General features: G+C 37.4%; 1 pseudogene; it reads right to left on the minus strand.

The window, feature by feature from the left end:
- Positions 1 to 3,975: 3,975 nt before the first annotated feature.
- On the minus strand, positions 3,976 to 4,074 carry LOC132272183 (small nucleolar RNA R71; annotated as a pseudogene).
- Between the last annotated feature and the right edge of the window lie 17,674 nt (positions 4,075 to 21,748).

Below are 21,748 nucleotides of genomic sequence, written 5' to 3' on the forward strand. Positions count from 1 at the left end.
GAAGGCAATTCTGCCCCAAATTCGAGCACTCTAAGCAAGGCCTCGAGCGCTCGAATTTAGTGTAAAAATGCCCATGCTTCACTTGCTCTGTCCAGACCTACTTTGGTTAAACAGCCATAACTTTGCGCTCCGAACTCCGAATGACAAACCGTTTAAAGATTTGGAGAGCTGATTCAGAGCTTTAAAAACTTCATGTTTTGATGAAGACCCAAATCTCAAGTCTGGTTGGTCGAAAATGGGGAGAAAGGCAGTACTTCAGTGCTGCCAGGCAGTTCTGCGCACCTCTGGTAACAAGGCCATAACTCTCTGCTCCGAGCTCCGAATGATGAACCGTTTGAAGATTTAGAAAGCTAATTCAGAGCTCTAAATCTTTCATGTTATGATGGAAGTCCAGTTCTCGAGCTTTCTAGGTCAAAATGGCGAGCAAAGTCCTAACTCCACTGCTGATCTCGTGAAGCAATCTGCCCTAATTTCGAGCACTCGAAATTAGGCCTCGAGCACTCGAAAATTGGCCAGAATGCCCTATACTTGGTTTGCTCATCCCGGACCTACTTTGGTAAAATGGCCATAACTTTGTGCTCTAAACTCCAAATGATGAACCGTTTGAAGATTTGGAAAGCTAATTCAGAGTTCTAAAAACTTCATGTTTTGGTGGAGATCCAATTCTCAAGGATGATTGGTCGAAAATGAAGATCAAGGCAGAATTTCATTGCTGCCAGGCAGTTCTGCGCACCTCTGGTAACAAGGCCATAACTCTCTGGTCCGAGCTCCGAATGACGAACTTCTTGAAGATTTGGAAAGCTGATTCAGAGCTCTAAATATGCCATTTTATAATGGAAGTCCAGTTCTCGAGTTTGCAAGGTCAAAATGGTGAGCAAAGTCCTGACTCCACTGCTGCCAGAAATTCAGAATTGTGCCTTTTGATGGCCAAAACTCCACAAAGCCTTGATTTTGCTCCTTTTTTGGCAAATGGACCTGAAAATGCATAAAAACATAGAAATGAAAATAATCTACATAAATTAACATACAACGGACTTTACTAATGCAATTTAGGGCGCTTGAATATATAATATTCGGCGCTTATCAGTAAGTAGCAAAGTTCGATCGATCCAAGTTCAAGGTTCGATCGATCGAACAATGATCGATCTCAGCACTTCAAGATAGATCCAAGCCTTGACCCAAAAGCATAAAGTTTCAAAAGTTCGATCGATCCAACACCATTCTTCGATTGATCGAACACTTTTGTCCTTATTCAAATGATTGATCCTATCCACAGCTGTACCACCAACTAACCACTTTTGTCCTTTTACCATAAATATCTCCCATAAATATCTCAGATTTGTCTTTTTCCAAAAAGCTCAGCCAGTTGGATTGATCCAGCCTAAGTTCGATCGATCTTACTTACTTTCGATAGATCTAAGTTCAAGGTTCGATCGATCGAACTTCCTCTAGTGCGAAAAAGTTAAAATTCCATCTCATTGAAAGTTATCCTTTATCCAATCATTAGGGAATATTGTGTGCACGACCCCAGCTCATTTTGGGTGTCATTTTGACCTACCTATATAAGGATAAGGATTGCTTTTACAAAAAAAAAAGCCAACATTATTTTCATATCATCTCTTGAAGAGCAAGTTTAGAGGAGGAGGAGGCTAGAGACACCATTGGAGTTCTTCATCAACAAGGAACAGATTTCAACCATGGAATTAGCCCTTGAGGGTTGGAGCATCATCACCATGAGTGGCTAGACATCCTCTTGGGGCTAGAGTTAGCCCCAAACATGCTTTCTATATCTTAATCTTGTGTATTATTGAGGGATTAGTGTTGTAACTGATGTTTTGACACTTTGATATATATAGATCTTGTTTATTCAATGATTTATGTGTTTTAATGCTTCCAATTGGTCATTTCATTCTATCCATATGTCTATGTATGCTAGAATAGATGTTCATGTGCTTGTCTTTAGATTTTGTATTATTGATGCATGTCTATGTGTATTGATGCTATAGATTTGGAGATTGTCAAAATATAGTGCTTAAAGGAATGCTTTTGTGATTCTCTTGATGGTTCATGCTTATCTCTTGATGGATTGTGCCTCTCCCCTAGTTTATTTTCATGCTAGTAGTGTAGATGTAGTATAGTTGTAGTGTAGTGTTAAATTGGAGGACAATCTATGCTTGTTGTTTGATGATCCAAGCTTTTGAATGCAAGTAGCATATGTCTCTATCCTTGTATTGTATTTGGATTGTGAGCTTAATGAAAGGATTAATGACTTGTTTTGATTTATTGTGCCTTTCACATGTTGTTTAGACAATATATGCTTGATTGCTTAGATATATTGTACCTTTCATATAATGTTTAGACAATACATGTTTAACTAGTCATCCTTGTTTGTTGAATCAACCAAACACACACACACTAATATTGCAACACACCATTTGCCCTCATTAATCACTTGTCAATGATATAGAAATGCATTGCTTGGTGGTGATCTCTAAACCCCAAGATCTCTCTATCTCTCTTACTTACTCTTAATTGCGTTCTTTTGCTATCACTTAGTTTAATTTAGTTGCTCTTTAATCAACCAACCAACCAATTGTTTGATCACTCGACCTACTAGCCCTAATTGTGATTCCACGACATTGTTCGATCCTCATAATCCCTTGGGATGATCCCTACTCACTCTTGCTACATTAGTAGTAGTGTTGGTAGTGGTTTTTATAAATTTAAACTTGACTTAAAAGGCTTTTCTTGAACTGCACATTCACTACATCAATTTTGGCGTATATCAAACGACCTCGTCAAATTTTGGCGCCATAGCCGGGGATTTGTTGATTAGATTTGGCAACGACGGATTTGTGGAATTGATTAGGATTAGTACTCTTTTGATCGTGTCTTTACTTTATTTTTATTTTTCTTTTTGGTTACTTATTGTGTTGATTACTTAACTAGGTGCATTGTTGGAGAGGAAGCAAGCAAAAGAGCCATCAAGCATTCAATTCAAGCAAGCAAAAAAAGTAAAAAGCTAATTGCTAAGCTAAGCTTTAAATTTGGAGTTGAAGTGCTAAAGGACCTTTGTGAGATTTTCTTTACTCAATCCCTTAGTTAAATCGTCGGCTCGCGTGGAGGCTTATTTTTTTATTGTCTTGCATCATTATTGTTAAAGTATGGGAGTATGAATTAAATGTTTGTGGAAGAAGTCTAATTGCATTGTTGTGAAGGCATAGTGTTTGTTATTCTTTGTGTTTGTTGTGTTTTGCATTGTGCATGCATAGACGTCGTTCATTGAGACCAACTCTTGTCACTCTTAATTTGCATCTTGAATCTATCGTTAGAAATCCTAGGGGAAGAGGAAGTTCAAATAGAGCCAACCTTTCAATGGATGACCATAATGACAATCATGTTGAGGACATTGGTCACATAGACCAACAAGGTATCCTTCATCCCAATGTGCAAAATGAGAACATACAAATACCATTAGGCATGCCTAGGCCATTCATTCACCAACCACCACAACAACAAGGCCAAGTTCTATATGGAATGCCAAGGCCAATGTATACTCCACAACCTCCCATCAACAATCAAGGAATTCAAAACCAAGGTGTTCATGTTGCACCTCAAGTAGCTAATCCACCTCTTACTTTAAGAGACCATTATGTGCCTAATGAGTATAATGCACCTACATACATCCAGTTGCCTCCATTTAGAGCACATCATTATGAAATTAAGCCACAAACCATTCAAATGCTTCCTAACTACCGTGGAGTTCCAAGTGAAGAACCTTACAAGCATTTGGTTGAGTTTCTTGAAGTATGTTCCACCGTAAAATATACGGACATGCCGTAAGAGGTTTTAAGACTCAAACTTTTTCCATTCACCTTAAAAGATAAGGCAAAGTATTGGTTTAACAATCTTAGGCCTTTTTTAATCACTTCTTGGGCAGAAATGCAACAAGAGTTCTAAGACCAATGCCATGAGGACCTCAATTCGAGAATTTTCACATGGGGATGGAGAAACGTTTCATGAGGCATGGGAACGCTTCAATGAATTGCTTAGGAAGTGTCCACATCATGACATGCCCAAATGGTAATTAGTTCAATGCTTCTTTGAGAGCTTATCGGACAACTATAAGGGCATGGTTGACGCTTCCATGGGTGGCTCATACATTGATAGGCATGAGGATGACGTGTGGCGTCTCTATGAGAGCATGAGTGAAAATTCTTTGCATAGAACACTATCATCCAAGAATGGTAGAAATTCACAAGGTAGGAAGAGTGTTGGCTTACATCAAGTCGACCATTCAAATGAAATAGCCGCCGAAATGAAGTCTTTATCTCAAAGGTTTGATTAAATTTTGATTAACCAAAACTCGGCGAACCAAGTATTTTCCTTCCCTAACCATTCTCATCGTGCATCAAATGAAACATGTATGACTTGTTCTAGTGTTCTTCATTCTACTTCTCATTGTCCTCACAGACAAGTGCAAAGTGAACTTAATGAACAAGTCAATGCGGCTTTTGTGAACCAAGGGAATAATCCTTATGGTACTCATTAGAATCCAAGTTGGAAGAATCATCCGAATTTCTCTTGGAAAAACCAAGGAGAGGGCTCAAACCCTTCCCAAGGCAGTTTTCAAGGGAAGTACATTCCACCTCCACTTCAAAACCAAGGATCCCAATGTTATAGACCTTATCTGTGATACCCCTCGGATCCGAGACACGGGTTGATCAGGCCCAAGCCCAAACCCGAGGGAATATCAAACAATTAATATTTTATAATGAACACGGAATACAAAATAAATTAAGAAATGAAATTAAAGCTGGAAGAAACTAAAAATAGAATCCGCAAAATATTATAATTATTAAAATCCATCAAACCCAAACTCCAAAACTCCATCAGTTTACAACTTGGGAATCCATCTCTAGTGGACCCCTATTAAACATCCATACGGAAGATAGAACAACTGTAATAAACGTCCAGAAATAAAACTATAGAGAGAGCCCTACATCGTCGGAAGAGTGAATAGAGACCTCTGCTCAGCACGAACACGTCTAAGCCTGGAACTATCGTGTACCTGAAAAATAGAAGTGGGTCAGGCCCACGCGCAAGTTCTATACTATTACAATCCAAACAGAGGCCCGATACGCATGTACATCCTAAACAATTCAACAATAGCTAATAGTCCATAAATATATATATATAGTCACACTAAAGGACTCTCACTGGACTACAGGCCGGTCTCAACCTGAATAGAGGTAACATGCTAAAACGCACACGAAGTGGGCATATGTACCTATACCTAAACAGGGTACACCTCCAACCATCGTAGCCAGCTACACATCCCGATGCATATACGCTCCCTAGCCATTAGTCTTGAGGCTTAAGCTCATACCGAGGCACCATAACAGTACATATATAAAATCCATCCAAAATCCCTGGTATTGCCGCTCAACAAGTAGTTGCCACGACAATACAAATCCACGGGGACTTAACTTTTAGTTAATCCCATCCTTATTCCAAGTAGGTGGGTAATGGTATTGTTTTAAAAACCAAACCCATCCTTAGTATGCCACCGTCCCATACCGGTGCCTACTTTTCAATCCTCTAGTAGTCAATAATACCAATAAATCAAGTATATATCAACTAAATTCTAACATCCAACATTCAATGTTAGCAGTGATAAAATAAGCATTGATAAATAGGGTCCCAACAACAACATATACATGCCCAGTTTACGTTGTTCCCTTTAGTCTGATATAAAGACAAAATTAATTAAAACTTCCATTTAACACCTTACAAATGACATACAGATATGTAGGGTATGTATCACAGAATCCTAACCTCCACAGTTGATACTAACTGTGATAATGTAAGCATCAAAACAATATTCACAATATGTATGTAGACATGCTCAAATTATAGTGTTCCACAAAACCGATTCAGTGTTAAACTCAGATCCTCCTAGTATTTAAGTTCCAACAGTTGCTATTACAGAAGTTAAGATACCTATCATCTAGACCCATCCTTCCAATAATTTATACTAGCAGTGGTAAGGAAAAACGTGAACCACAGAACCACAATCATCCACAAACATGCTTAGTCTAGGTTGAATAAGCATACAACACTACTGTAACTACCAGTTTCATAGCAAAACAGATATCATTTTTGTTTGGTTTAATCTTCATTAATCCTGGAATCATTTAAGAGTGCAAAGAGTATGAAGCCTAAGGGAAAGAGTAAGGATAGAATCTTGCCTCAGAAACTTTTGTTCAAAGTTTCAACGAGTTCCAAAACCCGGTTACTGTTCACGGGTACGAAACACTATTCCCGAACTCAAAATCTAATCTCCATCGTTCAGATTGTGGAACACTGAGTCATGAACCTATCCTCCAAATTTTAGCTCGATCGGACCACGGACGAAGCAGGATCGGATGTTTGATGAAATCTGGACAAAATGGAAAAAACCTGTGCGACCCGGTTACTGTTCACGAGTACGAATCACTGTTCCTAAGGTCAAACTCTGATCTTCACCGTTCAGATTGTGCGTCACTGAGTCGTGAACCTCTCCTCCAAAATTCAACTCGATCGAACGACGGACGAAGCGGGATCGGAGCTTTGATCAAACCTTGGCAGAATGTGAAAAACTGCGTTTTTCCTTCTCCACTTCCACAAAACGTGTGCTTTGTTTTAAAAAACCCTACACAGACATCTACCTTATATTTATAGAGTTTTCCTAAACCCTAGGTTCATTTAAGTCCAACTCACAATCCTAACCGGCCCATCCAATTAACGTAGAAACCTACGACGGCTATGATATAAAACCCTAATTTAAACTATAATTAAAACCCTAGTTAGATGTATTTACCATAAGACATACATAGAATAATTAAACCAATTACACTTAAACCATTAATGCCAATTAAATAATTAAAACACTAACAAGTAATTCCAATCAAATAACTAAACCAATTACACTTAAACCATTAATGCCAATTAAATAATTAAAACACTAACAAGTAATTCCAATCAAATAACTAAAAATAAATATCATTTAAATAAATTAAATCACCACAAAAGAAAATAATTAAGCACCTAATAAAAAAAATAATGACACATAATCAAATAAAATACACTTAAATAATAAATTAAATACCATTAAATACCAGGAATATCCTTTTTAAAATTAGGGGTATTACATTATCAATCACAAGGGAATCAATTTGCTAATTCTCATTTTCCCAACCAATCTTATTCCCAAGGTAATACTAGAAGTCCCGCCTTTGAAGAGAAAGTTTTGAATGCTTTGGGCACTTTGGAGGCTAACACTCAATTGCTTCATTCTCACTTTCAATCTATTACAAAGCTAGAAACCCAAGTAGGGCAAATAACAAGCACTCTCAATGCAAAAGAGAAGGGAAAGATGCCTATAAATGCCTCACCTAAGCAACAATGTGTTGTAAAAACCCATTCCTCATCGGAAGGCCACACCATTGAACATGTTAATGTGGTGACTACCTTGCGGAGTGGTAGGATTGTGGACAATCAAGTTGGAATGTCTATTGAAGAGAGTGAACCGGTGCAACCTCAAGTTGTTACTCATCCCGTTTCACATCACATTCCTCCTTTATTGTATATACATGATCTTGTAAATGAGAAAGTTTTAAAAGATGTGTTTGAAAAAGAAGTTTCGAAAAATGATGTTGAAAAGGTTTTGTTGAAAAATGATTTGAAAACTTCTTGTGTTGAAGAGAGTTCAAAAGAGAATTTTGAAAAAGTGTTTGAACCAAAGGTTCCATTTCCGGATGCCTTAAAAGGATCCATTTCAAAAGACAAGCAAAAGGCAAAAACTAATGAAATCATGGAAATGTTTAGGCAAGTGAAAGTTAATCTTCCACTATTGGATGCAATCAAGCAAATTCTGGCTTATGCCAAATTCTTGAAAGACTTGTGCACCCAAAAGCGGAAGAACAAGAGCCAAGCACCAAGAAAAGTGGTTTTGACCGAGCAAGTAAGCTCAATTTTGCAATATAACACTCTTCTAAAGTTTAAGGACCCCGGTTCACCCACTACATCATGCATTATTGGTGATCATATCATTAATCGGGCACTTCTTGACTTAGGAGCAAGGGTTAACCTTCTTCCATACTCGGTTTATGTCAAATTGGGCTTAGGTGAATTGAAACCAACGTCGGTAGTTTTGCAACTTGCCGACCGATCCATTAAGAAGCCTAGGGGTATAATTGAGGATGTTTTAATAAAGATTGACAAATTCTTCTTCCTGATTGATTTCGTTGTCATAGATACGGAACAGGTTCCCAATCCTAAGAGCCAAATTCCCGTTATCCTTGGCCGTCCTTTCTTGGCAACCGCTAATGCCAACATCAATTATAGGATGGGGATAATGAAGATCTCATTTGGCCACATAAAGGTGAAGTTGAATATCTTTAATCCCACACCCAATTCATTTGACAAATATGAAGGAGAAGTTAATGTTGTAGATGAATGTCATGATCTTCAATACCAAGGAAATGAGCTTTTGTGTAAAACCAAAACTTCCAAAGGATCATCTTTAACCTTGCATTCTAAAAGACTTGTTTCAAAATCTTGCTTTGAAAGGGTATGGAAGCCCAAAGGTTGTAATTGCATAAACAAGGGACCAAAGACTTCTTTTGAGCTTAATCCAACAAGTTCTTTAAAGAACCATTTGTTGGGTGGAGTTCAAAGCATCTATTACCCCAACAAGGAGGGGATGCATTATAAGATCTTTGATTAGGGCTAAAAGAGCCCAATGTCTTGCTAGAGACGCTAAAGACTAGCAAAAGCATTCGTAGGGTGTCAAAACCCTATTCTTCCCCCATTTCTATCTTTCATTTCATTTCTTGCGAAGTCTAGATACTTGTTTTTGGTTCATATGCATTTCAAGGAACTTTGGTGAGGATTGCATAAATTTTCATGTCATTATTGAGCATTCTGCATAGTTCGATCGATCTCAAACTTGAGTTCGATCAATCGAACTCTTCTCTGCATCCAACACTTAGAAAATTTTTCGACCTGCAGAAACCTGCATCCAAATCACCTCTCTATCCCATCGTTCGAACCAACTCCAAGATCGATCAAGAGACCTTCGATCGATCCAACTTCCAAGTTCGATCGATCTCATGACTCAACATTTAGAAAAATTTTGAGCCTGTATCAACCTGCACATTTTTGCTCTCTGTCTGATCGATTGAACTCTTGTTTCGATCGATCTCAATCTTCATTTCATTATTTTAACTTTATTTTGACTTTTCAAAATTTCAAAAATCCAAAAATATCTTCATTTTTATTTTATTTTATTTCATTTTACTTTATTTTGTTTTGTTACATTTTCAAAAATCCCAAAATATCCTAATTAATTTTTAATTATTAAGTGTTTATTCAATGATAAAAAATAAAAAAAAAAAACTTTGAAGAGAGTTCATCAAAGTTCGATTGATCACAGTTGAGTTCGATCGATCGAACTCTGTCGGGAATATATTTAAAAATAGAACCGAGGGTTTGTAAGATCGATTAGAAAGATCGATTTAACTCACCCTCATCCTCAAAACCCTAACCTCTCTTCGTCGCCGTCACTGTTTAACCACTTCACCATCTTTGGCGAAGCTTTCCGACGAGTTTCTAAGCTTCACATCTCTCTCTTCTCAGTTTCCATCTTCCCCTCTTCGCATCCACTTCTCTCATTGTTTGAGGTAAGATCCGAGAATGTCCCTCATGATTTAAGCTTCAATCTTGTGCGTACATGTTTTATATGTTGAATACATGCTATTTACATGACAAAATCCTCCATTGTTGAAGCTTGAAGATTCATATATATGTGTATATATATTTTAGATTTGTTTAGATTTGTTGGAGTATGGGCCTCGATTTGTGATAGGATTGGATGATTTGTTGTGTTGATGGTCCCACGAACACGTTCGTGTGGGCCCCATGCTTCTAAGGTCACAGATTTTTGACCTTTGAGTTTTCAACGTCGCACAGTTCGATCGATCGAACTAGTATCTCCGATTGATCTTGAGAGATCAATCGAGCTCATGTCTTCGATCGATCGAAGTAGTGAGATCGATCTCACTTACTTTCGGTCGATCCAACTTTTGTGATTGATCTCATTTCTTTTTATGATCGATCGAACTTCATAGATCTCACACACACATTTCATTCATCATATCTTATGTTCATGCTATCATATCTATGCCCAATGCCTGTGATATTCCACATTGGATGCATTTCATACTTACATTGTTTAGCATGTTTCATATTCTACCACTTGCATAGATTCATGTCATATTTGTTTTGTCTATTTTACTTAACATACATGATTCTATTTCATGCTTTTAAATTTCTTATTCTGGCACTAACTCCCATTGCAAGTTTTTCTTTTTTTTTTTTCTTTTTGCAGGCCATGGTAAAGAGGAAGACCGTTGCCAACAGGCAACACGGGCCCACCCGCCATACTAGGCCACGTACAAAGGAGCCCGCAGAGCCCTCTTATGCACAGCGGGAGCTAGCATAGGCTGCCCCGCCTCAGTCACTATCTCATGAGCCTGAGGATGACCATATACCATCCACTTCTACGGCTCATCCTGCTTTCACTTTAACATCATCTCCACCGCAGACTGGAGCTGAGCATTCATATATACCACCTCAGCCAGCTCATCCTGCTCAACTAGCTCATCTGCGGCGTGATAGGCCTACGCCTCGATATGCACACATGACACTCGACCATGAGTCAGAGTTTGACACGGCCTTTTTCTCTCGATCGGTGCTGACCCGATCCGCCTACCAGGATATTACTCAGAGGGGCCTAGCCGCTATTCTTGCCCTCGTTACAGAGTCGGTCTACCTACGGCTGGTTTGGTTGTTCTACCAGAACCTCCGACCATCGCTGCATACCACAGCCAAGATGGTCACTTCTATCGATGGCCATCCGATCACCATTACAGTGGACACTTTAGCCCGCTCTTGCCGCTGTCCACACAGATGTCCCCCAGAGCTTCATGACACATATCCGAGGCTATTCAGGCCTTCATATGCAGACATGGCAGTTTCCCTCACAGGTTACCATACCAGTGGCGCGACTTTCACCACCCGGACATTCCTTCCAGACGACCTATGGTTTATTGATTCCGTCCTTTATCGGAATATCTACATGGTGGGGCACAAGATTCAGAGGAGGGGCGATTATCTGACAGCCCTTTACTCTTTCTACACCGGGCACTGAGTGTCTATTCTCGCGCTCATCTGGAGTGTGATGAGGAAGCTGTATGACGAGTACATCAGCAAGGAAACACCCGGACGGGCTAAGTCTCTTCCTTTCAGCCACCTCATCACCCAGATTCTCATTGACCAGCGCTATCCCATCCATCCTCGGGAGCACCCCGAGACATGTTCCTGTCACTTCCTCAGGAAGGACTGGAACAAGACCTACCCCTCCCTTATTACCAGGTTGCAGGACCACGCGGTACTGGCTGCAGTAGAGTTGGAGTTGAAGGAGGCACAGGTATAAGCCCAGGCCCAGGCACAGGCAGAGTCACTGGCAGAGGCAACAGTAGCACTGTTGGCCTAAGGATTTTATCTAAAGGTCAATCTTATGTTTTAATGATTAGAAACCATTAATGATGTTTATGTACTAATTTTTTCATTGAGTGAAGTATAGTTGATCAACATTCAATCCTCAATAATGAGCTAGAAGATCCATTCCAAGTATTCCAAAGCATTCCAGACATTTAAGCAATGGATTCAAGGAAGCCTCAAAGTTACAATAAATTAAAGAAGAACTCGAACTTCAAAGATCATTCAAGCTTTTCAGCAAATCTTCATCAAGCCTAAACGATCATGGTCAAGAAATGAAGAAAAGGGTAGATAGGATGGTGAGAGCTTAAGGTTTAATGTCAAAGTTTAGTTGAATATAATTTGAAGCTCAAAATTACAGTTCATGCATATTATTCTCATTTCATCTTTCAAAGAACATAAAATTAGCTCATTAGGTTTTTGAACACATTCACACATAAGCCTCACATCACACTGGAATTCATTTTAAGTCTCCTACTGAAAGTAGAGAAGGCTCTACAAAAATTAGAGAAGGCTCAGGGGAAAGTAGAGAAGGCTCTACAAAAGTAGAGAAGGCTCTACAAAACTAGAAAAGGCTCAGAAAATTAGAGCAGGCTCTATTTCAAATAGAGAAGGCTCCACAAAAATAAAGACGGCTCTCAACACTTCTGTAAGCTTTTTTTTTTTAACGAAAAATGAAGTTTCCATCCAAAGAGCAGGCTCCCAAAATGGAGAGCTGGCTCTCAAGGCTATGGAGCCGCCTCCTCTTGTTTACAAGAGCCGGCTCCTTCTAGGGTTTTGATCTACAACGGAAACTTTTTTATTTATTGTTTTCCAACCACCTGTAACAGCTATATTGACCATTTTTTATCTATAAATACAGAGGTTGGTCTGCATTATAAAAGACACCATTACAGAGAGCATTTTACCATTCTTGAAAAGCATTAAAGAAGCATTCGTTGAGCTTTCATGCCCTCTGCTTTCATTTCCTCTCGTACATTTCATTCTACTGTAGTAATTCTGAACTTCATATATATATTCATCTTTACTATAGTCGTGAGCAGAACTGTATACTTCTATCTTTGAGAGATTTATTGTACAATTCATTTCTATTCCAAGTTATTGTAAAAGGGTTGGTGTGACCCAAAAGAAAGCCTAGGAGAAGGGTGTTCTCTTAGCAAGGAAGAGAAGCAAGGTCTTGCTTCAATTGAAGGTTTGTTCTCCACCATTAAGGAGAAGCTCTAGTGGATTTGGGAAGTCTCAAGGGGGACCTTGAGCCTAGGAGTAGGAGTTTTCGAACCTCGCTAAATCGCCGAGTCATAGTTTGCAATCTCTTATCTCCGAGTCTTCAAGCTACTACCAAAGAAGTCACAATTGATAAAGCTTCTAATGATAAAGAAGAAGAAGAAGAAGTTGCTCTCATTACCAAGACCGTGAGAAGAGTTCTTCAAATGAAAAAGTTCCAAAAGAGTAACAACTTCAAAAGAAATGGTGCATCAAGTGAGCAAGGAAAAAGAGAAGCTCCTACATGTTTTCATTGTGGAAAACCGGGGCATTTCAAATCCGATTGCTATGCCTACAAAAATGGAAAGGAAAGGAAAAAGAAACGCAAAGCCATGTGTGCTATATGGGAAGATGATGATTCAAATGGATCCGAAAGTGACGATGAACTCAATGAATTGGTCAATCTTTGTCTCATGGCCGATAAAGATGAGGTAAATTCTAATCATGACTCATTTGATTTAGAAACTTCATATGATGAATTAGTTGATGTACATAATTATTTGCTTGATGCTTTTAAAGAATTACATGATAAATTAGGCAAAATGGTTCAAAAGTGTGCTAGCTTTAGAAGAGAAAATCTTATCATCTCTCAAAACCTTGAAAAATCTCAACTTGAAATTGAAACCTTGAAAAAGGAAAAAGAATTAACTAAAGAAGCGGCCTCAATTGAGTTAATTTCTAAAAATGAATCATTGAAAGTCATTATTGAGGATCAAGTTAAAACCATTGCCAAATTCACAAAAGGTAGAGAGAATTTAGGCATCATTCTTGGAAAGCAACGAAATGCTTATGCTAAGAATGGGCTTGGATTTGATCCTCATAACAAAGATTCATGTTTATTGAAAAGGAGAAAGCCCTTCAACAATTACTTTGTTAAAAATTCCTCCTTTAGTCCAACATGCAATTATTGTAAAAAGATAGGACATAAGATCAATCATTGTCCCATTAGGCCATGTAGGACAAAAGAAGTTTGGGTTGTTAAAGGGACTATGTGCTTCTTCCTAACTCTCATAGACCCAAAAGAATGTGGGTACCAAAAGAAGATTACTCAAATTCATTTTGTAGGTTTGCGTGAAGTCTTCATATTCATCTAAGGACAAATGGTTCCTTGATAGTGGATGCTCAAGACATATGACGGGAGATCAATTAAAATTTTGCTCCATCAAACCTCACAAAGGAGGAAATGTTACATTCGGCGACAATTCAAAAGGCAAAGTTATTGGCATTGGAACTATTGGTATCTCCTCTTCCTTATTTATTGGTGACGTTTTACTTGTTAAAGGCTTAAAACACAACTTATTTAGTATTAGCCAACTATGTTATAAAGGATATGATGTTTTGTTTAAATCGGATAAATGCATTGTCAAAAGGGATAATAATGAAGTTTTTCATGCTCTAAGAAATGGTAATGTGTACACTTTACTTTTGTGTGAATTACATGATCAAGATGTCAAGTGCCTTGTACCCTCAAATGAAAACAGTTGGTTGTGGCATAGAAGGTTAGGTCATGCTGCTATGGATTTGATTTCAAAGCTATCTAGAAATGAATTAGTCAAAGGCCTCCCAAAGACTAATTTTTCTAAAGATAAAACTTGTAGCGTATGCCAAATAGGCAAGCAAATCAAGACATCATTTAAAAGGAAAAAGGATATAACAACTACAAGGCCACTTGAATTAATTCATATGGACTTATTCGGTCCAGAGAGAATTGCTAGTCTTGGTGGAAAACTCTATGCATTTGTCATTGTTGATGATTTCTCTAGATTCTCTTGGGTATTTTTCCTTACACACAAAAATGAGGCTCATGCAATCTTTGCTAAATTTTGTAAGAGCGTCGAGAACGAAAAAAAGTGTAAGATTAAGTCCATTAGAAGTGATAGAGGAAGAGAGTTCAATAACCAAGATGTAGAAAGATTTTGTGATGAAAATGGATACAATTATAATCTTTCGGCTCCTAGAACTCCTCAACAAAATGGAGTTGTTGAAAGAAAAAATAGGTCTCTCCAAGAAATGGCTAGGACTATGTTAAATGAACATAAATGTCCAAGAACTCTTTGGGCCGAAGCTGTTAGTACCTCATGCTATGTTATAAATAGAGTCATCATTAGAAAACTTCTTAATAAGACTCCTTATGAACTTTGGAACAAAAGGAAGCCAAATATTGGATACTTTAAAGTTTTTGGGTGTAAATGCTTCGTGTTGAATGACAAAGATAGTTTAGGAAAATTTGAATATAAATCAGATGAAGGTATTTTTCTAGGATATTCAACTCGTAGCAAAACATTTAGAGTGTTCAACAAAAGAACACTAGTGGTTGTCGAGTCTATACACGTCGTATTTGATGAATCACCATTACCCCCTCTTAGGTGCTCATTGGATGATAATGAAGATGTGATTGAGATTGAAAAGAACATTGAAAATCTTGATTTAAATGGTTCGTCTATTGAAGATCACTCCAAAGATGTTCCAAAAGATAGTCACTCTCATGAAGATACTCTTCCTAAGGCTTGGAAGCAAGTGTCTAATCATCCAATAAATCAAATTATTGGCGATCTATCTAAAGGAGTAAGCACTAGATCTCAAATAAGTAATGTTTGCAACTATGTAGCTTTTGTTTCCCAACTTGAACCAAAAAATATTCTCGAAGCCGAAAATGATGAATCTTGGCTCTTGGCTCTTGGCCATGCAAAAAGAACTTAATCAATTTGAAAGAAATGAAGTTTGGCATTTGGTTCCAAGACCTAAAGATAAAACTGTCATTGGCACAAAGTGGGTGTTTAGAAATAAAAAGGATGAATTGGGAACAATTGTGATAAATAAGGCAAGGCTTATTGCTCAAGTTATAATCAAAAAGAAGGAATTGATTATGAGGAAACCTTTGCCCCCGTAGCTCGACTTGAAGCTATAAGAATGCCCCTTGCATTTGCATCTCATAAAAACTTTAAGTTATTTCAAATGGATGTAAAAAGTGTTTTCTTAAATAGCTTCATTGAAGAAGAAGTGTATGTTGAACAACCACTTGGCTTTGAAAGCTATAATTGTCCAAACCATGTTTTCAAATTGACAAAAGCTTTATATGGTTTGAAACAAGCTCCAAGAGCTTGGTATGAAAGACTAAGTGGTTTTTTACTTGCTAATGGGTTCATTCGAGAAAAAATTGACAATAATCTTTTCACTAAAACCATTGATTGCAACTTGTTGGTCATTCAGATTTATGTTGATGATGTTATCTTTGGATCAACCAATAGTGTTTTATGTGAAAAGTTTGCCTCTAGTATGCAAAATGAATTTGAAATGAGCATGATGGGTGAACTAACCTTCTTCTTAGGGTTGCAAATCAAACAAACACTTAATGGTATTTTAGTTTGCTAATCTAAGTATGTTAAGGATTTGATAAAGAAATTTGGCTTGGAGGAAGTCAAACATGCCATTACTCCAATGAGCTCATCTTTGAAACTTGACAAAGATGAAAAGGGCATTAATGTGGATATTAAAAAATATAGAGGTATGATTGGTAGTCTCTTATATTTAACCGCAAGTAAACCGGACATCATGTTTAGTGTATGCTTATGTGCTCGTTTTCAATCTTGCCCTAAAGAATCTCATCTATGTGCCGTTAAACGCATCTTTCACTATTTAAGTTATACTACATTCTTAGGTCTTTGGTATCCTAGACATACATCATATGAACTTGTTGGTTACTCGGATGCTGACTTTTGAGGATGCAAAGTTGATAGAAAAAGCACTAGCGGGACTTGTCAATTCATTGGACAATCACTGGTATCTTGGTCCTGTAAGAAACAAAACTCTGTAGCTCTATTAATGGCAGAAGCTGAGTATATTGCAGCCGGTAGTTGTTGCGCTCAAACGCTTTACATTAAGCAACAACTTGAGGACTTTGGACTTCATTTTGATCATGTTCCTAAAATGTGTGATAATACAAGTGTAATTTGTATTTCAAAAAATCCGATTCAGCATTCTAGGACAAAGCATATAGAAATTAGGTACCACTTTCTTAGGGATCATGTCTCTAAGGGCGACATTGAACTTATGTTTGTCAATACAGAGAAACAATTAGCTGATATTTTTACAAAACCACTCCAAGAAGATAGGTTTTGTTTGCTTAGAGGGAAATTGGAATGTGCTCAGAAGAAGAAATACAGCAGTAAAGCAAAGCAGTAGCAGAGCCAGCTCCATTCAGAAAAAGAGTCGCTCTTTGAAGAAAAAGAGCCGTCTCTACACAAGGCAGAGCAGTCTCCACAGATGATATCAAATTGCTTTCTCTCGGATCTCAAAAATTTTAAGAAAGAGCCTGCACTATAAAAACAAGAGCCGTCTCTAGAAAAAGGTAGAGCCGGCTCCTTCAGTGCTATTTTTTTTCAACTCTCGGGATCTCCTCTGCAGACAATTGAGCCTGCTCAACAAAAAGGAAAAGTCGGCTCCTAAAATGCCTTAAACATCCAACTCTCAACATCTCTGAAAAACCCAAAAGAGCCGGCTCTAAAAATTAATTGAGCCGTCTCCAAAAATTATTTAGAGTCGTCTCCAATCTCTTCTTTGAGCCGGCTGTTATTCTTTTTTTTTTTTTCTTTTTTTTTTTTTTTCTGTCTGAGCCATTTCCAAAAAATATTAAGAGCCGGCTCCAAGTAAATTTTAAGAGCCGGCTCCAAGACAATTAAAGAGCTGGCTCCTAATTTTGGCCAAACTCAAGCTCTCGGCATCTTCCTGCAGCATATAAGAGCCGGCTCCAAAATTCCTAAGAGCCGGCTCTAAGATCCCTTACAGTGCCGGCTCCAAATTTTCTATTAGCCGGCTCTCACATATGCTTTCTACATGAGTGGTCTTGGTTTTTCCTCCGTGTAATTGTTTTAGATTCCATCAATTCAGAATTTTTCAGAGAGCATCTCGGCAAGAGGCATCCCTTCCTCTTTCTTGGGCTTTTTCACAAGTAAGCATCCCTCATCAAATCAACCCTAAATTTACTGAGTTCATGCCCTTTAACTGTATCTTCAGTCTTTAATTTCTATATTCATTCCCTCCAATATATCATTCATTCACTAAATTTATCCAAACATATAATCTCTCTCTCCATCTTACAAATGATAAGTTCATCCCTTAAGGTAAGAATTATGAATTTATTCTCTTTTATTCATGCCTTTTGTTGTTCCCAGTCAATATTATTTGAGCATAATCATCTCTTTGCCTCTTTATCCAATTTATCTTTGTCAAACCCTCAAAACCCTAGACATGTCATGTAGTAATTTAAACACATTTTGGGTTTGCTCTGTGAATTTATGCTTTATATTCTCAGTTTACTTTGAATGTTTTACTAGAATTGATTTTATCATCTCAAAATCCTAGTCTATTGCTCAAAAATAATATTGGGAGTTTTTCAAGCATAAATTTCTCCTTGCACTCAATATTCTGACTGAATGTGCAATTTTAACTGGGCCTTTTCATTGGTTCAATTTGTTTTATCAATTCTTATATTAATGTTCAGTCTAAACTAATTTGAGACTTGAAATTTTCATTGTCTTTTAAATTGGATTTTCATTCAGAGAATTCCTTCTGTTATTTCAGTTTAATTTCTTGAAATGTTCACGGCTTTATCCTCACGTAGAAAGAATCCTTCTCGTGGACAAAAATGGTCTACTCAACATAATGATGAATCAGGCCCTAGTGAACCAAATCCTCTTCCACTTCAAATCTCTGCCACCATGCTATATAAAAACCCCACATACAAAAGCATATATGACAAATTCTTTCAGCATAGAAAAGTGGCCACAGCAATGGTGTTGTCTGATACAATTTGCAATGATTTTCATCTCAACACCTGTAGATTGTTTGATGCAATTGGCCTTGGATCATTTGTTGAAATGAATGAAGGATACTATCCAAAATTAGTAAAGTTATTCTACACTCATCTTGAAGAAATGCCTGGAGAAGAAAAACTTAACTACTATGTGGCTGGAATATATTTTCATCTTGATACAAACAGCATTGCTCGAATCCTTCATCTTCCCCCTGTGGATGGAATTCAATTCTATTCTCATTTCAACTGGTTTAAAGGACAAGGTTTTGACAAACTCATGGCTATTCGGCAAATGAGTTATGATTCCAATGTAACCAATACCAAAGAGATCAACACCAAGCAATTAACTATGGAAGCCCGGTTGATTCACAAGATCATCATGTACTCTATTCTTCCCAAATCCGGCAGTTGATCCAAAGTTTCCCATATGGACGTCTTTCTTATCTGGTGTGTCTTAAATGGCAAGCATTTTGATCTTGCATACATAATATTTCATCACCTTCTTACATGCAAAAGAAAGAAAAAGGTCTCTCTATATTATCCCATGGTTTTCTCTCACATATTTATGGCTAAGAAGGTTCCGCTTGATAGTCGTGAAGCAGTCAAACCAGGGCCAAGACACATTCTCACTGCCTCAAATCTTGCGTCAATGGGGCTAAAAAGGGATTCTAATGGAGTATGGTTTTATCCTAGGCAACGCAGGTTCAAAGAGGCTAGAGCTACAGGAGAAGAGGTTGGGGATGAAGACGAACATGACAGTGATGACGATGATGAAATTGATGAAGTTCCAGTTGAAAATCGTACCAATCGTGCTCTCTTGTTGGAAATTCTCAAGGGCACTCGTCAAAACCAAGCCACTCTTGAAAAATAACAAACTCAACTTGACGAAATGCACATGGCAATCGCTCATCTTAATGAGGATTTTGCAGAATTTCGAAACCAATATGGACCTTCTTCTCCTTAGAACAGTTTTTCTCCATTTCAACCCTACTTTTGTGTGCTCATATTAGCTTTATTTGCTTTAGAGAATCATTTTTTTTTTCTGTGTTTTATAAACTATGCTTTTATCTGTCATATGGTAGTTGTGTTCACAGTCTCTTTCTGTTATCTATAAAATGCCATATCTGCTCATCTTTTGCCCTTTAATTCATTCTTCTCTGATATTTCCAGAAATGGAAAGTTATTTTTCTCTATTTATTCATTTTGTCTCCCATTTTTTTTTTTTTTGAGATGACAAAGGGGGAGAAAGATGTGTTATTATGCTGATGTGCTATGTGTCTATTCTATATGTGTCTATTCTATTGCTTTTTAAATATCTTGATAGATGCATATTGATAGGAGGAGACTTCTAAAAATGGCTATGAAATTTAAATGCTTTCAAATTGTCTATATGTGTCTATTCTATTGCTTTTTAAATATCTTGATAGATGCATATTAATAGGGGAAGACTTCTAAAAATGTCTGTGAAATTTAAATGCTTTCAAATTGTCTAAAATAATTGTTATAGAATCAAGCATGATATGATTTTCAAGATATGCTTATTGATAGGGGGAGCATTCTCTCTAATGCAACTCCATGTTGATTATAGACACATCAATGTTTTGTCATCATAAAAAAGGGGGAGATTGTTGGCTTAAGGATTTTATCTAAAGGTCAATCTTATGTTTTGATGATTACAAACCATTAATGATGTTTATGTAATAATTTTTTCATTGAGTGAAGTATAGTTGATCAACATTCAATCCTCAATGATGAGCTAGAAGATCCATTCCAAGCATTCCAAAGCATTCCAGACATTCAAGCAATGGATTCAAGGAAGCCTCAAAGTTGCAAGAAATTAAAGAAGAACTCGGACTTCAAAGATCATTCAAGCTTTTCAGCAAATCTTCATCAAGCCTAAACGATCATGGTCAAGAAATGAAGAAAAAGGGTAGATAGGATGGTGAGAACTTAAGGTTTAATGTCAAAGTTTAGTTGAATATAATTTGAAGCTCAAAATTACAGTTTATACATATTATTCTCATTTCATCTTTCAAAGAACATAAAATTAGCTTATTAGGTTTTTGAACACATTCACACATAAGCCTAACATCACACTAGAATTCATTTTAAGTCTCCTACTGAAAGTAGAGAAGGCTCAGGGGAAAGTGGAGAAGGCTCTACAAAAGTAGAGAAGGCTCTACAAAACTAGAGAAGGCTTAGAAAATTAGAGGATGCTCTATTTCAAATAGAGAAGGCTCCACAAAAATAGAGACAGCTCTCAACATTCCTGTAAGCTATTTTTTTAACGAAAAATGAAGTTTCCATCCAAAGAGCAGGCTCCCAAAATGGAGAGCCGGCTCTCAAGGCTAGGGAGCCGCCTCCTATTATTTACAAGAGCCGGCTCCTTCTAGGGTTTTGATCTACAACGGAAACTTTTTTTTTTTATTGTTTTCCAACCACCTGCAACAGCTATATTGACCATTGTTTATCTATAAATACAGAGGTTGGTCTGCATTATAAAAGACACCATTACAGAGAGCATTCTACCATTCTTGAAAAGCATTAAAAAAGCATTTGTTGAGCTTTCATTCCCTTTGCTTTCATTTCCTCTCTTACATTTCATTCTACTGTAGTAATTCTGAGCTTCATATATATATTCATCTTTACTATAGTCGTGAGCAGAACTGTGTACTTCTATCTTTAAGAGATTTATTGTACAATTCATTTCTATTCTAAGTTATTGTAAAAGGGTTGGTGTGACCCAAAAGAAAGCCTAGGAGAAGGGTGTTCTCTTAGCAAAGAAGAGAAGCAAGGTCTTGCTTCAATTGAAGGTTTGTTCTCCACCATTAAGGAGATGCTCTAGTGGATTTGGGAAGTCTCAAGGGGGACCTTGAGCCGAGGAGTAGGAGTTTCCGAACCTCGCTAAATCGCCGAGTCATAGTTTGCAATCTCTCATCTCTATCTCTCTTGTATTTGCGCCATACACTACTTGAATATTTCAATTTCTCTGTGCTTAATAGTTTGTTAGATTTAATATTTTTTAAATTGCAAAAATTGGCCCTTGACTTTATTCACCCCCCCTCTAGA

The sequence above is a fragment of the Cornus florida genome, unplaced genomic scaffold (assembly GCF_030987335.1).
Source record: "Cornus florida cultivar Cherokee Brave unplaced genomic scaffold, ASM3098733v1 CherokeeBrave_3.0.0_Hap2_Chr08, whole genome shotgun sequence".
Taxonomy (NCBI): domain Eukaryota; kingdom Viridiplantae; phylum Streptophyta; class Magnoliopsida; order Cornales; family Cornaceae; genus Cornus; species Cornus florida.